General features: G+C 33.6%; 1 long non-coding RNA gene across 3 annotated transcripts; it reads right to left on the bottom strand.

Moving 5' to 3' along the window:
* Positions 1-6,202: 6,202 nt before the first annotated feature.
* LOC145635941 (uncharacterized) lies at positions 6,203-12,949 on the bottom strand. 3 transcript variants are annotated; one of them, XR_014113949.1, is made up of 10 exons: positions 12,768-12,949; positions 12,479-12,655; positions 11,622-11,767; positions 10,446-10,502; positions 10,286-10,366; positions 8,818-8,907; positions 8,650-8,715; positions 8,300-8,494; positions 6,840-6,941; positions 6,203-6,647 (listed from the first exon to the last, which is right to left on the bottom strand). It is a non-coding gene; the product is annotated as an uncharacterized LOC145635941 (long non-coding RNA). The 3 variants fall into 3 exon arrangements; XR_014113947.1 differs by having other exon boundaries at positions 8,650-8,907; XR_014113948.1 differs by having other exon boundaries at positions 8,650-8,907; positions 12,813-12,949.
* Between the last annotated feature and the right edge of the window lie 7,841 nt (positions 12,950-20,790).

Raw genomic sequence — 20,790 nt, 5'->3', positions numbered from 1 at the left:
TCTGCCACAACAATTACAACAACAAACAAACACAGAGAACAAGGTTACAAATTTAGCAAAATTAATTGTAATTGAAAGGAAAAACCCCAATTCAACACTACCACATACCCTAATTGCCAAAATATCACAATTAAATCGTCTACATAACAAAACCCTAATTAATTAAGCCCACAAATTCCCCTAATTAACATTTCGCAAAAACCCTAATTTTTCCAAATAAGTGAGATTACCTTGTGCGAATTCCAGTTCTGTCGTTGTTGAAGATGCAAAAGGCAATTAGAAACAAGCTTAAATTTGTGGAATTTGGGGATAAATTGCAATTAGGATCGAAAATTGAATAAGGAGAAGACCTTTATAGGAAAAATCAGGGGAAGAAAACAATTAAAAACATAAACTAGCCGTTTTAGCCGTTATGTGGGGCCCACATGTTAAAAATCCACCGGAATTTCAAATTGGGTGGGAATCTGAACAATTAATTAATTTAGTGGGTGGTATTTTAAAATAATTTTTTTTGGGTGGTTAGTTAGAAATTGATCACATTTTTGGGTGGTTTTTTGAAAATTTTCCTTTATTTAATTAAGCCTTTTTGTCACCTTTACAAACTTTGGAGTACTAGTCGTTGGCCCGCGCGCTACGCGCGCGGTCCCCCAACGTTATTTTGTTTCCGTGATTAGTGTGTGATTAGGCGTATTTTATGTGTTAATGTAGGTTAATTTGGCTAATGATTAGCTTAGTTGTAGGAAAATTTTAAAAAGGTTAGCCTGTACAATATCAATTTATTCAATTTTTTTTTTTTTTTTGCATTTTATTTAAATTCTATAATAATATCTATAATATTTTTGCTGCTTAATACAAAAATATTAGGCCCAAAGGCAACTAATAATCCTACAACATGCAAATTTTGGAAATCATGTTACTTTGTAGTATGATACATACTCCTTATTGATTAAGATGATTTGTGGTTATCTTAATATTAGCTTAGGTGTGAGTAAACTTAAAATATGAATGAATGAAAAGAATTTTAAATTGTAGGCAAATTGTAAAGTAATTCAATAATTCCAAATATAAAGAGAATTTGTAATCCCTCCCCCTAGTCTTGTCCTCTTGCTCCCTCTTATGTTTTTAATGGATTTGACAATTATAGGTCATACTTGCTCCCCCCTTACTTAATCCTCCCTTTAATGGCTCATATTCTTTCTCTCACTTATTCTTATTCCTTCTGATCCTTATTACATCCTGTAAAAAGTTATAAAAATTATAGGTTGCACTTGCTCCTTTTTCCCTTTTTTTTGTCCCGCGATCCCTCTTATTTTTCTCTCTCATATTATCTCTATCTCTAATTTTCTTCCAATGTCCCTCTTTTGCTTTATTTCTCTCCTGGTCCTTCTCTCTACCCATCTCCCTCTTTATCACTCAATCTCTTTATCGGCTACTTTCTTTTTTTATCGCCCTATTTCTTTCTCTTTCAACCCCTTTCTCTCTCATCACCTGGCCCTATTTCTCTTTCTTTTCTTCTTTTCTCTCCAACCCTTCCAGCCATCCCTCTTTTTTCTTTCTCTATCTTTTACCGACCCCTTTCCCCTCTCTCCTCTCTCTTATCTCCTTCCCATCCTTTTCTTCTATCACATTCTCTCTTGCCCCCTCTTTTCTTAACCCCTTTCCTTTCTCAGCATGCCCTTGCCCTTTCCTCTCCTGACATGCCCTCTCTTTTTTTCGACATGTCAACTCTATCTTTCATTACTTTTCAAACCATTTTTTTCTTGATTTCCTCTCATTAGGTCCCTCCCTCTCTCTCTCCTTCCCATTCTCTTCTTTCTCTATCTCTCTCTTTCTCTCCCTCCTTTTCTCTCCATTTCATTCTCCTAATGTATCTTCCTCCTTTTCTCCCTCTCTTCTTCCCTCGTCTTTTGCTCTCTCCCCCTCCTTCTGCTTTCCTCCCCATCCTCTCTCTCTCTATCTCTCTCTCTGTCTCTAAAGCAATTCAAAGTATGATTTTACAAACATAATTAAAAATAAAAAAAATTGATGAATTCTCTATATATTAACAATTGACTTTTATTGGTTTTACAAAATTTAAAACTAAAGTATTATTTACTACTTCTTGATTACATACTAAAAAGATGGTTCTCTAAAGATTTCTGCATCAATCTATTTCTTCTTCGTTGATGAAATAATTCCTATGATTACCCCCCAATGTGATTACCCCCCAATGTGATTTTGTCTCGGTGATTAGTGTATAATTAGTCGTAGTTTATGTATTAATGTAATTGGTTGCATTTTGTTCGTCGATTTTTTTTTGCTCTGATTGGTTAGTGTATTATTTTATGTGGCAAGCCTTAGATTTAATTCGGCTAATGATCACTTTAACTATAGTAAATAATGATGCAGGCGTAGGGGAAAAGGATCTTGTAGATAACCATTATCACTTTCCCTCCTTTGTTCCCTCTCTCCTTCCTTATCTAATGATACAATAAAATTTACATAGATAATCCATATCCCCCCTCCCTCTTTCATAGTTCTCAACTTCTCATCCTCACCTTTTTCCATCTTCCATTATATTTTCACACTTTACTTATATGGTTTTACAATATTTAGAATCTTTTCAAAATGTACCGGGCTTTTTACCTAATTCTCTTTTCCAGAAGCCCCTCGCAATTTTTATTTCTTCACTTCACATTGTTAATTCCTCTTCATTTCTCTCTTCCATAGCCTCTAAGTCTCTTCTTTAATCAAACACTAAGAATGGTCTTTTGAAGTAGTGTTTCTCATCTTTTCCTTTCTTTATTACCCTAAAACATCTCCAGTTTCTCTCTTTCCCTTTATCTCCCCCTTAACATAGCTTTGCCCCACTCCTTCTAATTTTAAAATGGATTTTAAAAATTATAGGTCGCACTTACTCCCCTCTCATTTAATCCTTCATTTATTGGCTCAAACTCTCACACTTTCTTTCTTTCTCCTTTCCTATCCATGTTCCATCCTCTAAAAAGCTTTGAAAAATATAGGTCACACTTGCTCCTTTTTTCCTTTTTTCGTTGGCCTCTCTCTCTCTCTCTCTCTCTCTCTCTCTCTTTCTCTCTCTCTTTTCCCCTCGGCCCCTATCTTTTTCGGCTTCACTCTATCTCCATCTTTCTTAATTACGACCTCCCTCTCTCGCTTTCTTTCTTTCATGGCCTTTCTCTCTCTTCCTTTCCCCCTTTCTCTCTCTCGATCGACCCCTTTTCTTTCCTTTCTTTGATTATGATTATAATCTTAAAAAAAATAGTCTATTTTTAATTACAGTGCTTTTCATCTCTTTCTCCTTTCTTAAATCCCCTCCTTGTTTTTCTTTCTTCATTTTCACATTCCTAATTTCTATCATTTATCTCCTTTGTCGCGGTTGTGTCTCTCTACAATTAGTACGCAATCCCCCAATTTGGCAATTTCTAATTTTGTTATATATTAGATGATATCATGTGTTTTGATTATTAATAATGTATTAGTGCGCAGTCCCCCAATTATTAGTGATATTTAATTTATTATAATTACATAAATTGATTATTATTACTAAATTGATGGAAAGATTTAAGTTGTAGTTTCTTATGCTCTAATTATAATAACTATACTAATAATGACAATAATAAAGTTATTTCTGTTATTATTGTTAAATTGAGTTTTAAAAGACTATTAGCATTTTAATAGTATGATGATTATATAAGAAGTGTTTAGTATTCTTTAATTTGGGCTTTTGTTGAAGAGCAATGGTTTATAAAAAAAAAGGTACAAAAAAAAACTTACGTTTAAAAAAAGAAGCTGAAAAAACTTACGTTTTTTCTACTAATCTTTTAAACGGTTTGTGAGTTCAGAAGCTGAAAAAACAGAAGTCTGATTTTGTGTGTTGGTTACACGTTGCTCTTGGCCCAAAAAGTGTGTTGGTTACATGTGTTTTTGGTATGTGTTTTTGACAATTATAGGTCGTACTTGCTCCCCCCTTACTTAATCCTTCCTTAATGGCTCATATTCTTTCTATCACTTTTTCTTATTCCTTTGGATCCTTATTACATCCTGTAAAAAGCTATGAAAATTATAGGTTGCACTTGCTTCTTTTTCCCCCTTTTGTCCTGCGATCTGTCTGATTTTTCTCTCTCGTATTATCTGTATCTCTAATTTTCTTCCGACGTCCCTCTCTTGCTTTTGTTCTCTCCTGGTCCTTCTCTCTATCCCTCTCCCTCTTTATCACTCAATGTCTTTATTGATCACTTTCTTTCTTTATTGCCTTATTTTTTTCTCTTTCAACCTCTTCTTCTCTCATCACCTGGCCCTATTTCTCTTTCTTTCCTTCTTTCTATCGTACTCTCCAACCACCCTAGCCATCCCTCTTTTTTCTTTCTCTATGTTTTACCGGCCCCTTTCCCTTCTCTCCTCTCACTCATCTCCTTTCCATCCTTTTTTTCTCTCACATTTTCTCTTGCCCCCCCCCCCCTCTCTCTCAACCCCTTTCCTTTCTCAGCATGCCCTCTCTTCTCCTGACATGCCCTCTCTCTCTTTCGACATGTCATCTTTATCAATCATTACTCCTCTTTCAAACCATTTTTTTCTTGATTTCCTCTCATTAGGTCCCTCTCTCTCTCTCTCCCTCCCCCTCCCATTCTCTTCTTTCTCTATCTATCTATTTCTCTCACTCCTTTTCTCTCCATTTTATTCTCCTAATGTATCTTCCTCCTTTTCTTCCTCTCTTCTTCCCTCGTCTTTTGCTCTCTCCCCCTCCTCCTGCTTTCCTCCCCATCCTCTCTCTCTCTCTCTCTCTCTCTCTCTAAAGTATGGGTTTACAAACATAATTAAAGATCCTCATGAATTCTCTATATTTTAACAATTGACTTTTATGGTTTTACAAAATTTAAAACTAAAGTCTTATTTACTACTCCTTGATTACATACTAATAAGATGGTTCTCTAAAGACTTTTGCATCGATCTCTTTCTTCTTTGTTGGTGAAGTCCCTTACCATTTTTTTTTCCTGCATTTCATAATCTTTTTTTTTTCTCCATTTCCTCCTCCGTCTCTTCTAATTTTCAAAGTTTCTTTCACAATTATGCACTAAAAATGGTCTCTTGAAGTGTTTCTCATCTCTTCATTCCTCTATTTCCTTGAAACCTCTTTTTCTCTTTTTCCCTTTATCCCTCAATCTTGTCTATCTACTCCCTCTTTTTTATAATGACATTTAAATTATAGATTGCACACTTGCACCTGTTCTCCTATTACTCGTTCTTTCCTTTAAACTCTTTAGCTGTTTCTCGCTTTCTTTCTTTTTTACATGATCCTTCTTGTCCCAAGCCCGTAAGTTCTATCCTTTTAAGACTTTAAAAATTATAAGTTGCACTTGCTCCTTCTCCCCCGAGGCCTTTTTTTTGCACTCTCTCCCACGTACGATCCCCTCTATTTATCCTAGTTTCTCTCAATCTCCATCTTTCTTTTGGCTTTTCTTTCTCTCATTTTCTTTTGGCCCTTCTCTCTCCCTCGACCTATCTCTCTCCATCTCACTCTATTCTCTATCCCGATCCCTCTCTCCCTCTGTATATATATTTCTTTTATATCTTTCTCTTTAAATTAGACCCTTACCTCTCTCTCTTTTTGTATCCCAAGTTCCCAACCTCTTTCTCTCCCTTTCTCTTCTTCGTCTCCTCTCCCCTTCCCCTCACTTTTTTCTAAGTCCCATCCCTCTCTTGGTCTGCCCTCTTTCTCTCTTTTTTGACTTACCCATTCTCATTCTCCCTTGCCCTCTTTCTCTTTATCAACCGTTCTTTCTTCTTCCCCCTTTCTCTGGACGCATCTCTCTCTTGGATGCTCTCTCTCCTTCCCCTCGCCCCCCCTCTCTCTAAAACTATATACTACTAAGGTTGTGTAAAATTAAAATAAAAACACGTATTCATGAAACTAACTTAATTCTACCATAATTTTGAATTTTAATTTTAAAGGTGCTTCTAAGTAGTTTACTTTCTCATGATTGATGAAAACGTGCGTTGCACGTGGTACCAAGGTATCACTAAATTTTCAATGTGTAATGATTTGCTTATAAGTATAGTCAATTAATTGTGAGTTTTTTTTTTTTTTTTTGTGGTAACTGGCACTTAATAATTGTAGGCATGGTAAATAAAAATGCAGCAATTTTTGTAATGGAAATGTAGGGAAAGCCAAAAATAAATAAAAAATAAAATAAAACAAAACAAATGCATAGAAAATTACTTCAATACCCAATTTTAACATTTCTACAATATTGTTCTAGACACGTAAAGTTGAATGATACATCCAAATCAGAGGCAAACTTTTATACCCAATAATTATCAATACCTATAAACAAAAAATATGTTTGATTTTAATAAACTTGATGCTTCTAATTCCTTTTACCATCATATCAGCAAAGAAAGAAAGAAAGTACAAAATATTGTAAAATGACATCAGCAAAGCAATAACATCAGAAATGTTCTTCTGCCTTTGGTTGCTCTGGTGGAGTCGGAGGTTCTGCCTTTGGTTGCTCACGTTTTGTAACTTGGTGCACCCTTTGAACCACCTAAGTATTCTCAATGCTACTTGGGTCTTTGACAAAAGGCAAGAACGAATGGCCATCTCGAATTTTAGATTTCTGATCCCTTTCTTTATTTTTCTTCTCTATTCCCTATCAGTTTAACATAGCCAATGAACAAGTATCAAGCCAAACGTTGCAATTAGGCTTTGATAACTTTATTATATCTGATATGAGTAAATATTTAATCCCTTATTTCTACAATAAAATGTAGAGATTGCCTGAACTAAAAAGTTTCGAGTCTAGAAAAAAAAATGAATAACAAATCTGAAAGAATTCACTTACATTAGCTACATTCTCCTTATAGCGATGAGCAAAGACCCTCTTACATGCTGAAAACCAGTTTCCTTTCTTCCCCATTTTGCTAACATTACTATGTTCAACTTGCTGCACAACATAAGATAATGAATCTTAGTCAGAATATAGAATCATTATATTGATTTTAGTTTGGGGAAGCCCTGAATAATTGCTTGCATGCTGTCAAACCTATTTCAGGGCACAATTCAATTAATAAGACTTCAAATTCGGACAATTTCCAGCAAAAGCAATTAAACTGTTGTCGATAATAGGACACTGGTTTAAATCAACATATGAGTTTCATTCTAATAGCAAAAAGAATAAACATAAAATCAATCCAAAAAATTATCAATAATTAATAAATTGAGAACATAAATCACAAGCAATGCAAATTCATAAATACCAAAACAAAGAAAACAGAACAAACACAAAAAAAATTAGAAAAACAGAAAAATTAAATCAATCTTGTAAATTAACACCAATAAATTTAACTGAGAACATAAATTACATACAATGGAAATTCATAGAAATCAAAGCAATTAAAAAGGAGAGAAAGGAACTAAATAAAAAATCAGAATACTAAATGAAAAAGAAAATAAAAAGGAGATAGTGAAAACAGGTATACATTATACTTTTAAAAAGGAAAAATCAGAATACCAACATAAAAAAATCATATAATTTCCGAAAAATAAGCAACCAAATGAACTAAAAAAAAGAAAAGAAAATGGAGCTTGCTGTTGCTACTTGCTAGTGACATTTCGGATTGACAATGCTCCTTCTCTCTTTCCCTTCTTTCTCTCGCATAGTTACCGTCACATTTTCCCTCTCTCCCTCTAACCCTTTTGTTCCCTCATCATCAGCTCCTCTCTTACCTCCTCTTGCTCCTATTCTTCTCTCCTTTTAACTCTTCTATTGTGGTCTTGATAATTCAGTTCGTCCTACTTGCTCCCTCACTCTTCGTCACTCCTTTTTTCTATCGCTCCTCTCATTTATCTAATGTGGTTATTAAGATACTCTCTTTCTAATAATATAGATTTCTGTCATATCATTGAAAAGATATCTTAATAACCATGACCATATAATATCTTTTCAATGACATGACAAAGGATACAGTAGGGGGAGAAAACTACAGCAATGCTTACTTTTCGGTTATTCATTTATGTCATATACTTACTGCGCAGAGTTTAGAGCAGTTAGAGAAGGCACCGAAAAGTAAGCATTGCTGTAGTTTTGGTTTAAAGGGTTAGTAGGGGGAGAGAGATAATTAAAAAGAGAATATCTTAATAACCATTGCCCTTAGAAATTTTTCATAGCTCTCCTCTACCCTCACAAAATTAGGGAAATACCACCATTGCCCTTTTCCCCCTTTCCCTGTTATAGCCGTATGTCATTCCCAATATCACCAAAATGATGTACGAATCAGCATATCAATGAAAATCCAAACATACCTCGGTTAGCTGGTCCTGCCAGGAAACTCAGGTCCATATCATATCTACATCCAGAGTCCTTGAATCCTCAACTTTGACAAGAGGTGTTACAGAGCAATTGTAATCCAAAAACATAACTGCGTATCCATAGAGAGCAAGGTCCTGCTTACTTCCAGTAGATTACAACCTCTCTCCAGTCTCTTTAGAAGCTTCATCCTGACCAACAATAACATGCAATAACAGTAAGCTTGGCCTAGATGATCCATCACCATAGCTGCTGAAATGATAGCAGAAGCTTAAATTGACTATACTGACACAATTGGACTGAGAAATTGATATTCGCTAACTTTATAAATAAATAAAAACATTACCACAGCTCATCTGATGACATTTGGCCCACTTGCACCTGGCAAGGGGTGCTCATTTCTGGGTAGCTGCTACTGTTCCGACACGGATGAGATTCCATATTCAAATATACTGACACAATTGGACTGAGAAATTGATATTCGCTAACTTTATAAATAAATAAAAAACATTACTACAGCTCATCTGATGACATTTGGCCCACTGGCACCTGGCAAGGGGTGCTCATTTCGGGTAGCTGCTACTGTTCCGACACGGCTGAGATTCTATATTCAAATATGCAAACAACTTGTAAATTTAACAAAATAAATATCAAAAATCAAAATTCTGTTAACTTCTATAAAAGCTAAAACCCTGTAATATTAACTAAAGCATCAAGGAGCTATTGCGAGGAGGTGAGGTGAAGAAGTGAGGCAAGGCGACCGAGGAGATGAAGGTGACATATGTCAAGACTATTAAGATCATGGAAAGATTGAAACCCCAGCCCTTACTATTTTTCTATTTTATAAGAAAACCAATCTAAAAGTTTCAACTTTTTGATAGGATAACAAAATTTCACAAAAAATAAATAAATAAATAAATAAATAATCAAAATAAAAATAAAAATAAAAAAATTTCTGAAACAACCATCAATCATTCTAATTGCTCTTACATCCAATAATGTTATTCAGCAAACATAGTTTAATTTCAACCATCAATCATTCTAATTGTTCATACATCCAAAAAGAGTGGGCATAAGCAATACATTGTTGTTACATCCAAAAACTTACACATGAATCACTTAACTATCAATATTCAACCTCCCTTCCAAATTAAGCATCAACATATAAGATAAGAATACATTGATCATTACATTCCTAGTACAAAATCCAGCATTTAACTAAGTCTAATTCAATGTAATTCTTCCCCAAACTAACAAGAAATGTGGAAATTTTTCACATTGAGCTATAATCCAACAAAATCTAGATTCAATGTGTGCATACTTTGTTGCACTTGAATATTCAATTCCAAGTTGCACTTGAATATATGCATAATTTGTTCAAAATTTTCTGAATTGAATCAACTGTTCAATTCAAATTTCCTGAATCAACTGAGAATGCTTGTTGCATGCACTTGAATATTGCATATTTTGATACTCCCTACATCCTACAATGTGCGCATACTGTAGAATTATTCATAACCTGAGTTTTTCCTGATATAAATTTCAAGACCGTGACTAAAGACAGTTTCCTATTTCGCTAACTAAGGGTAGTTAATGCGGTAGAATGTGGAATCATCCCTAATGAAGAGTATATTTGGTGTTGTCTGTATAAACAAATAGATCATTATTCAATACATAACAATTTTTCCATTGTAGTTGCATTTGTTTTTGTATCCAATTAAGCCTGATTATTCTATTAAGCCTGATTATCTTTGACCCCGTAATCCCTAAAAAGCTTAGACTAATATCTTTATCTGTTACTTTGCTTCAGGACTTATTCAATCTTCTTCGGTTCATTTTTTATTAGTTTTCATAGTGCTATGAAGAACAGGCTTCATTAGCAGACTGAGTTAGAATTGGTGCTAAAGTTTAGTGCATGAGTAAGAGATTTGAACCAATATCATTTCCTTTCCTCAAAGCTTTTCAGGGCAGTGATAAGATACCTTGCAATCTCGGAGCTCAACATCTAAATCCAATTTCTCTTCTTGCTCAGAAACATACATGTCATGGTACTTTTGAACTTCCTAGAAGAGTAAAAGATACAAATAGGTAAATAATATGTCATGTGATTCAAGTAAGGAAAAACAGAAAACAAAACTTTACCTTTCTACTTTGTTCGAGCTCCATCTCCAACTACTGCTCTATCTTCTCATTCCTTCCCTGTTAAAAATAATGCAAGCCCCAAGAAATAATAAGCAGGGATATGGAAGCTAATACAAATATTTCCCAATCACTAACACCGACTACTAAATTATAACTAATCAATTTAGAGAGATTAATCCCTGAGTTGACCCTTGACAGCTTGATTAAAGAAACTAATGACAATATAACAACAATAATCATGAAATCAAATTATACCAAATTCCAATTAATTAAAATCAAAATACCTGGGCAACTTCGTAAGCTGAGAGGAGGCTCAGATCATCTAATTTTTTTTTATGGTAAATAATGAGTTCTACCTTATAAAATTTAAAAAATTAAAAATGGCAGAGGAGGTTCAGATCGGCATAGCATCAAACAATATATTTGGTGTGGCTATTCAAGCAAGGGAAAAATCAACCATGGCGTCAAACCAAATCTGAAAGAAATGCGCATTTGAGGAGCAAGAAAATATCAACATGCAAACACACCCATCAAATTGCTGCCAAGCCAAATGACAAATTACCCAAAACAAGAAATGCCCACAAAAACCAAACTGAAAATTGATTACTATAAACAATTATTTATCCTCATAGCCTTCAAGTTCTCTGATCATTCAGCTACCAATTAAATCATAAAAATAATTATCAAAAATCGAACAACTCAATTAACCTATTTCATCAATTCACCAGCAAATAAAATCAGAAAAAATACAGAACAAAAAACCTATTTCATACCAAAATACAGAACAAAAAACCTATTTCATCATTTCACGAGCAAATAAAATAAGAAAAAATTGGAAAAAAAAATGAAGAAGATCTCACCCATATCCATGCTCATAATAAGGTAAATTAAAGAGAAGGGTTAGAACACCATCGAAAACCCAACCATCCTATTCTTCGCCGGAAACATTAGCGGATTCAAAAGGAGGAAATTGATAAATATGAGCAAACAATCAACATTTTCCCCAAACACCCATAATTCTATCATTTTATGCAACCATTGCAATTGGCAAAATCATGTATTTTCATCACAAAGCAATGTTCATTGAAAGAAATCAACATTCAATTAGCAATTTCAATTACTAACAACTGAAAATAAAGCCAAAAAAATAAAAGAAATAAAAAAAACCCAACAAACCTTAATCCTAAACTTGGTTTTTGGAGCATCTGTAATTTCATGTCCGACTTCATAGTAATAATCTGCAGGTTGCTCGGGATCCCTCCATGTCAACATCAATCAAATAAATTTGATCTTCAACACCCAAAATCCAGAAAGTTATTATCCTGTACACCCAAAATCAGAAATTCTGCTGAAACAAAATTTTAATGGATGCAACAACACCCTCAGCTTGGAATCCCCAACAATCAGAAGCAAAAAAAAACTTCAAATCCGACAAAAGGGTTCACAAAATTAGGGGAACCCATAATCCCAGATCAAGAGTAAGGTTATAGCAAAATACCGAAAATAATAGCAATCAATAAAGAACGAAAAAATTGTTCTGTGCTCCGATCCATTAACAAACTATAATGAAAAAAAAAAAAAAAAAAATCAATCTTCATATACAATCAATTAAAATCGAAAAATAATTTGAAAAATCCTACATTGTGAAATTGATATCCGATTATTACACAAAGAAAACATCCTTAACTCAGAAAGTTGTTTCAATGGAATATAGATAGAAATTAGAAGCCGCTTCAATGGAGATGAAGGGAACCTGTTGTTGCATGACAAAGCAAATTAATTGATTTCAAGTTTCTCGCTAAAAAACAAAAAAATTACAAAAAAAGTAGCAATTAACCTCATTGTCTAAGATTTCCAGAATTGTTTGTGCACAAATGTTTGGTAATTTTCCAATTTGTAAAAGTTTTGTCACATTTCTCATGAAAATATGTATCTAGCAAGTTGAACTTTACGGTTTCCGAAAACACTCAATTATGAGTTATCCAAAAACAAATTGATAAATATGAGCAAACAATCAAGAGGAAGAGGGGAACCTGGACAGCGGTGGACATGTTGACGGCGGCGTGAGACGAACTGATGATGATGCCGCTTTCCAGGTTCTCCTTCTCTTGCACCACCGAATGGAGTTTTTGATTTTCTTCAGGAGTCCCTAGATCGATTGTGAAATTGATATTCGATGATCACAAGATAAAACATTTTCTGCACATAAGCTGTTAAAAAGGAAGAGAAATATATCAAAAGTCGCTTCAATCGAGAACTCAACATTTTATTCAAACAATTTTGGGGAGAATTTCAAAAAAGAGAAAAGAGAAAAGCAATTACCAATTGCAGCTAAACTAAACCCTAATCAATTGAAAAATCAATTACCCCAATTCTCAAAAATCTCACATGAATTTGATTACTTTAAACGATACAAATTCATCACAAAGGAGCAAAGAGAGAGAGCTACGAAGACGCTTCAATGGAGTATTCAGAGTACGCACGTAAAAGCAACTCAAAGGTGAAGAAAATGAAGGGAAGACAGTAAAATCAGGGAAAGGAGCGAAAAAGAAACGGAAAGGGGGCAGAAGAGTCTTCATACAAAATGACAATCCTACCCCTCCAATTTTGGTGATTCAGCAAAGGAGGCAAAGGGTAGGGGCGGTATTTCCCTGTTTCTAATGAACAGTAAATTTGGGAGCTCATTTTGTGCTACAGTAAATGTGCTATGGACTTTTATAAGAGTTATAGATACGAGTATATATTCGGAAAAAAATACTTAATAATTTCAACGATTTATTTTAAATAATTTCGACTTTTGATTATTTTGCAATAATTCTAACCTTTACATGTGTTTTATTTCTTAAATCCCGATTATTGATTACTTAAAGAAATGGTTAAATTTTAATTAAAAACTAGATTAACCTCGTGCAATGCACAATTTTAAAATAAGAATTGAATTATTATACACTTTTAATACGTACTGAAAAAAATAACTTCCTCATTTTTCCTAACTAATTTCTAATTAAATATGAATATACAATTTCCGAAAGTATATAATTTACATATTTAATTAAGAAATTTTAATTATATTATATAATTAATTATTATTGTTAACAACTCGTAAGTAACTAAATAGCATAATATGTGTAGAAAGCCCAAAATTTAAAATTTAAAATTTAAAAATTCAAAGGGAATATATTTTCAAACCTATGTTAAAAAGGGTAACTTAAAAAGGAAAAAAAATATGACATCATCCTTGCATTATGGAGGAAAAAAATTAAATAAAAAAAGTGACATGTAAGCAATGATGACATCAGCAGTTATTATTTTAGTATACATATATATAGATTAATTATTTACCAAGTGTTGTATGTTAACCGACTACAAAATAATGATAATAAATTTAAGGGAAATTATCAATGGTACTCCCAATGTTCGACTTTTTATTAGTGGTACACCTACTTAACTATTGTTTATTAGCGGTACCCCCAAGATTTCACACACTCATCCACAGTTACCACTCCGTTAAACGAACGTCAATCCTAATCTATTTTTGGCTTTTTTTCGATTTTTTTAACTTAAAAAACTCCCTCTTTTTATACCTATAGGGAATAATTTCAAGCCTTAATCCCACTAGCTTGAACCCCACTGTGATCAAACACTAAAGTACGGTGGCGTCCAAAAGGGAAGAAGATAGAGCAAAAGAGTCGCCAACAAGTTTTTAAGGAACTTGTAAACCGTTCACGAGGTGAAGGTTACACCCCTTAACGATCCAAGAGATCGTCAACTCCATAAGGTCATGAAACAAATAAGGGTTCGGGGATGAAGGTACAAATCCAACCTAAAAGAGATTGAATCTGCCCTAATAATAGGCCTCTACTTTATTCTGCTCGTATTCATGTGCGCTTTCTGATTAACATGCAATCAATAGATTAACCCTAAACCTGTTTAATCTATGTTGGTTGAATATTAATGCAAAAATAAACTATTATTGGCGATCACTTGAATTATAATCACATTAACCCTAAACAAGATTATTAATTATCTTATTAAGCGTGATTACAAGTACCAAATTCCCTTTAAACATGCAAAAAAAGTGTGATCAAGCAATAAATAAATAAAATCATCAAGCAACATAATAATAAATTATCATAATAATAATAATAATATCATCATAAATCATAACAATTATAATCATGAAATCATAATCAAAAATCATGTTAAAGCACAATAAACATAGCAAGATCCTAGGCATGATACTAACAAGATTAATAACAAACCCTAGCATGTCACTAAGCAATAAAAATCAAATCTTTAACCCTAACATGATACTAACAATCATAAATATTAGGAAGAAAATAAGAAGCAACGCAGGAATCATGTTCAATATTAAAGTTACCCTAGACATGAAACTAGGAATATCATAATAACAATATAAACATGATTTCTACATCATAATATCAATTAAAACCATTAAAGTACTTACTTTGATGCTTCGTACCTCTTTCTAATAACAAAATACACATGTTAGTAACTTCAAGGAAAATAATAAACAAACAATTAAATTAAATAATTGAAATAGAGATTTGGGACCAAACCCTCAGAAATTAAAACCTTTCACGTCTACGGCGAAGGCAACTTCGAATATGGCTAGGTGTTTCTAGATCTTGCGAATGCGGAATTTTATATGAAAAGCAAAGTTTAGAAAAGAGAAAGAAAGAGAGAGAATAATCAAGAAAATCTTGATGAGAGTTGGTGAATTGAAATAAGAATTGATGAAATCTGGTTATCGAAAACGGAGTTTTAATACGTTATTTATAGAGAAAATCAGCCAAAAAGATAAAATTAACAAAACAGAGTCTAGCGCACGCAAAACGAGGTTGGCGCCAGGCATTGGTGCCAGGCGCCAGGCCTGGTTCCAGGCGCCAATGCCTGGAGTCAGGCGCCAAGCCTGTTTTTAACGCGTTTTTGTTTTTATCATATCTTTTGATCCGGAAGTCCAAATAAGGCATATAATATGTTGTTGGAAATATCTTAAAGTATAATTTCCAACCCAATTAGAATCAGATTAAAATATTTTGTAGATAAAAAGATATGGCCAAAATAGTGGAAGGGTGTCAGTTTTGGATAAAGTTTCATGTCTCATTCATATCTTTTTCGTTATAACTCGGATTTAATATTATAATATATCATTGGAAAGATAATTTAAAGATCTATCCAACCATATAAAATTTGGATAAATATTATGAGGCACGAAAATAAAATCTGAATATATTCCACTTTGTACAAAATAAGGATTCTTAAAAGGAGTAGTTTTATTCAATTTCAAACTCTTTAAAACATAATTATCAATCCTAACTCCATTAGGATTTAAAAGAACCTTCTAGAGTATTCTAAAAGACTATAATCAATCCTAATATCTTTAGAAATGATAATTAATAATAGGCCCTCCTCTAGATCATTGGGCCGCATATAAAAACCAAATCGGGCCCAGTTTAGTATTTTGGCCATAACTTCCTCGATATTCATCGGAATTGGGCTTATAATATATCGTTGGAAAGGTCTTTGCAAGTCCCATCCAAATACACTATTATTGGACCCATATCATGGACCAACCAAACTGGATTGGCTGTTTTCTTAAAATAAGTTTTCAAAAACAGAGAGAAGAGAAAAGAAATTAAAACTATCCGCAACGCTAGACTTTCCACACTTTCACTTCATTCGATTATGTTCGACGCGAAAGGTACTCATCACTGGGTTTGGTTTTGGGGAGACACAAATGGGTGTCTATAATACCTATTTACTTTCCCTCCTTTATAGTAATTTTTTTATTTGGGTTTGTCTTATATTTCACTTTTTTTGTTCCTACTCTGTTGTTGAATATTAGCGTTTTTTTGGGGGGTATTTGTTAAACTAAGATGAACAAAAGTGAAAGAGAAATCGATAATAAATATTCCGGTGAAGAATCTCATTATTATCATCAAAAAATGTATGAGGGTGTTGTTCAATCTTCTGCTAATTATGGGTTTTGTTTTCCTAGTTTTGTTGTTGGTTCATCAAAAGCATCATCATCTTTCTCATTAGTAAACCCTTTTGATCATTCACGTTTTTCAACGCCAAAAACCCATTTTGTAGATCATCTTCTTCATCAGTAAACCCTTTTGATCAATTTTATGAACTAGGTTTAGTAGCAGATTTTCAGAAGTTAAGTGTTGGAAACTATGATGTTATTGGACAATTTCATAGAGATATATATGTTTTTAGGGGGGGTGCATGTAATGTGACTGAGAATTTTTGGGTTTTAGAGGGTTTTAATGGGTTTTCTGGTAATGGGGGAGGGTTTCAATCTTTTGTGTGTAGACATGAGAAGGGTGTTAAGGATTTTAGATTGGGGGATTAGGGGAAGTGGTAGTCTAGTGGATTCGTACGGGTTGAATTCAGGTTATGCTATTATGCATGGTGATAGGTTTTCGTACACCTGTCAAAGATAAATTCCTAACAAAACCAACTAACAATGTAGTAGGGTAAGTAGGGATGAATCCATAGAGAAATGACTATTCAATCTAGCTTTCAAGGTATGGAGAAACTAAACTATGTCACGAAATTGGGATAGAAATATAGTCTAAATTAAAAATAAGAATAAAACAATTGATAAAAAGAACCTAGGGTTATGGTTCACCATGTTTATAGTTCTAAATCTATCAAATATCAATAACAATTCAATCAATCAATTAACTAGAGAAATTGCTAAGCCTACGGTCGGGTCTTAATTTAACGCTCTCATCAATTCAACATATGTAGCTTGGTCGCTAACATAATCAGAATTGCTAATTGTTATTAAGCCTTTAAAAGTAATATATTTCTATTTAAACTCTTATTAACATGAATTAATCATACAATTTATCAGATTGCAAGATTAACAACAAAACAATATCAATTAGAGAAATCAATAATTAAAATATCAATAACATCAATCAAGATTATAGTATAAACATGGATTCCCAAACCCTAGAAATAAACTACTCTAACATGATAATTAAAACTAAAACTAATAAAGAAAGCATAATCAAAAGTAAAGAAATAAAATTACCTCTATAAATTAAAGTAACAAATTCAAGGACAAATCCATGGAGGAATACATGGAGTTGTCCATGAAAAACTAGGGCTAGAGAGAAAGCTAACACGAACATAAAAATAATAAAAAGCGTCCCGAGAAAATAAGTCTCCTTGAGTATTTATAATTCCCTCAAATTCTAATCTAAAAATACATAAAGAGGAAATAAGAAAATAAAAATTACACAAGTTGTCAAACGATTGGATGATAGCAGATGACGTGGCACGAAGATGCTCGATGGAATCGAGGGCCAAGCAAAAGACATGCTACCAATGGCGGATCTTGGGCCAAAAAGTTTAGGGGCCAAGGTTTAATCCTTAGACCTTTTGCTCAAAAATAACAATACTTAACCACTATGTCATAACTTTTTAAGTGTAATTATTAGACATTATATTACTTAAAACCAATAACTTAGAAAAATTAAGGGGGGCCGGGCCCCGACCAGCCACAATGAATGTTTGCCCCTACGTGCTACGATGCCCCTTTCTTGCTACTGTCGTGGGTAAACTTGAGCTATAGCTCCCTGGTCGAGTGAGCTCTCACTCGGGGCTGCTGGGCATTGTGTCAACTTCACAGGCTTGTAACTTCTGATTCATAAGTTGTATATAGGCATGAGACCTACTGTTGGAAAGCTCTTCAAGTTTAGTTTCCAAAGCAACTTGAATCACTTCAATCCAATTTGTATAACTCAAGTTATGATCAAAAGAGTGAGCAAAGGTCAGTTTTGCCACTTTGTAAAACATCGTTTTACTTCGTTTTTAACTCAAATTCAATTTTGAAAAGTGCACAACGACACCTGTGGATGCTATAATCATTACTCATTCATATAAATCTCAACCTAAGCTTCCACAAACACATATCCTTCATTAAGCGACCTCGATTCATCGACTTTTCATCCTATCGTTGTCCGATTTTTCCAAAACCACTCCGAAAGCGTTCAAATAGCTATAGAAACTACCTGAAACATTAAGAAACACACAAACGAAGAGTAATAGAGCACTAAATGGATAACTTATGCAATTGCGACCTAAAAAGCGACAAAAGACTCAAAAAGCAACTATAAAACTAGCATAATCGTGCCTATAAACACTATATAAATATGACTCGTCACATGGTCATCATAACTATTTGATTAATTTTCCTTTATAAAGGATGATTTGAATAGAAGATGAGTGTTACGGGAATGGTGGTGTACCATTAATTAGAGGAAATAAATACTATGATCCATTGCCTGTGTATGGAAGTGGTGATTTTCGAGGTAATATTTCGATTCCAAGGGGAGGGAAAGTAAAGAAGGAAAATAAAAGGAGGGAGTTTTTTAAGTTAAAAAGGCCAAAAATAGATTAGGATTAACGTTTGTTTAACGGAGTGGTTACTGTAGATGAGTGTGTGAAACCTTGGGTGTACCGCTGATAAATAATAGTTAAGTAGGTGTGCCATTGATAAACGCTCGAACCTTGGGTCGTGTACTATTGATAATTTCCCTAAATTTAAATTAAACGTCAAAAAAAAAGAAAGGAAAAAAATCACCGCCCATAAATGCTGCCATGCCGGTGGCTACCCACTTCCCCAGCTAACCATCCCCCTCCCCCAAACCTCTATCTTCAATTTTAAAATCCAACACTTTCTCAAGAAAAGTCCCATACATTTAAAATCTAAAACTCAGATTAAAAACCTTAACCAATCAATTTTTTTGACGAAGATTACATAATCTATTTGACGGAATGCTACAGTAGATAATAAATTGAAAGTATACTGTTACCATTTGAAATAAAAGTAAAAATTGGGTACCAAATGGAAAAGCCTAAACTACAATGATACCAAATGGAAAATCCCAATAAATGAAACATTTTCTTTCTTAGTAACTTTTTTCTATTTATTAATGGGTAATGCTATATGCAGCCCTTAGGGCTGCATATAAGCATTTAATATCTTTCCTTTTTTAGTATTAAGTTGAGAATTTATCGACAATTCATGAGTAAATCGGTGTAATAAATGTTTATTTATTGTCAATTTTTTCCACTTTTAGCTTCTTATATGCAGCCCTTAGGGCTGCATATATCTTTTTCCTTTTGTAATATATAACATTCTCTATTTTTTTTTTAAAAAAATTACTAATTAATGGTCCCCACAAAATCCCTTACTTTCTTCTCTCTCCCAAACTTATAATCACTTGCTATTATTTTAATAAATTCAACTAACTTTCTTAAAACTCTTTGAAAGTCAAAATGTTTCATTAAATTAACCACATAAAGAGTACTACCTCTGTCCTTAAATTACATTCCTACTTCTCTGTATTATGTGAGGAATAAATGCTAAAAGTATGAATGTAATTTAGGGGCGGAGGAATTTTTTTTTTTTTTTTTGAAAAAGTTGATTTAAATAATCCAACCTTTACCTCGTTTAAATCTAATAATCCAACTTTTGGATTATTCCTGAATAATCCAAGATTTGGGGGTCTTCAATTCTATTTGGTTAAACCGGTCACAAACTTACAATATCAAGTCCCCTTGCCACGTGTCATATTCTGATTCATCTAATATATTTTACATTTAAGATAAATAAAAAAAAATTAATTTCCTTTTCCTTCCTTTACATTTTCTTTCTTTTACCCCTTCCCCACCCCTTCCATTAAATCAGCAACCTTCACCTCCATTAAATCCAGCGACAACAACCTCTTTCTCGACTGCCCCTCTCCTCCCTCTTCCCCTTACTTTTCGGACCACCCTTTCCCCTTACTTTTCCAACCATCCCTCCCTTTCCCTTCCCCTCGCACCCACCTAAACCATCGATCCCGAAATCTAAAAACACCAGCCACAACCAACCCAAAAACCCCTCGACCTTCAAATATACTGGCAACGTGTGACAACCCTCTTCCTCTCCATCTCCAACGTGCAACTCATGACTAGTAACCCATTAATACTGGCAGAGAGGGAATGAGGGGTGGCGATTTCGATTTTTTTGTGGGCTCATTGGCCGAAAAATGGACAGGAATATGATAGGGGTTGTTGGAAGAATAAGTAGGGAAAGCAAGGTGGCTAGGAACATAGGCGTCAGGGGTGGCAGCAAGGTGGTTGGAAACGGAGGGTGGCAGGGAAGGGGGGAGGGTGGTTGGGAGAAAGAGAGAGAAAGTGATTTGTTGTTTTTTTTTTTTTTTTTTTTTTTTTTTTTTTTTTTTTTTAATTTGAAAATAATTAAAAAATAAAAAAAAGTCTTCAAAAAAAATTAAATAAAAAATTACCTATTCTT

Source organism: Chenopodium album, chromosome 6, assembly GCF_948465745.1.
Source record: "Chenopodium album chromosome 6, dcCheAlbu1.1, whole genome shotgun sequence".
Taxonomy (NCBI): Eukaryota; Viridiplantae; Streptophyta; class Magnoliopsida; order Caryophyllales; family Amaranthaceae; genus Chenopodium; species Chenopodium album.
The sequence above is the reverse complement of the archived record's forward strand: the minus strand, read 5'-3'. Positions and strand labels throughout refer to the sequence as shown.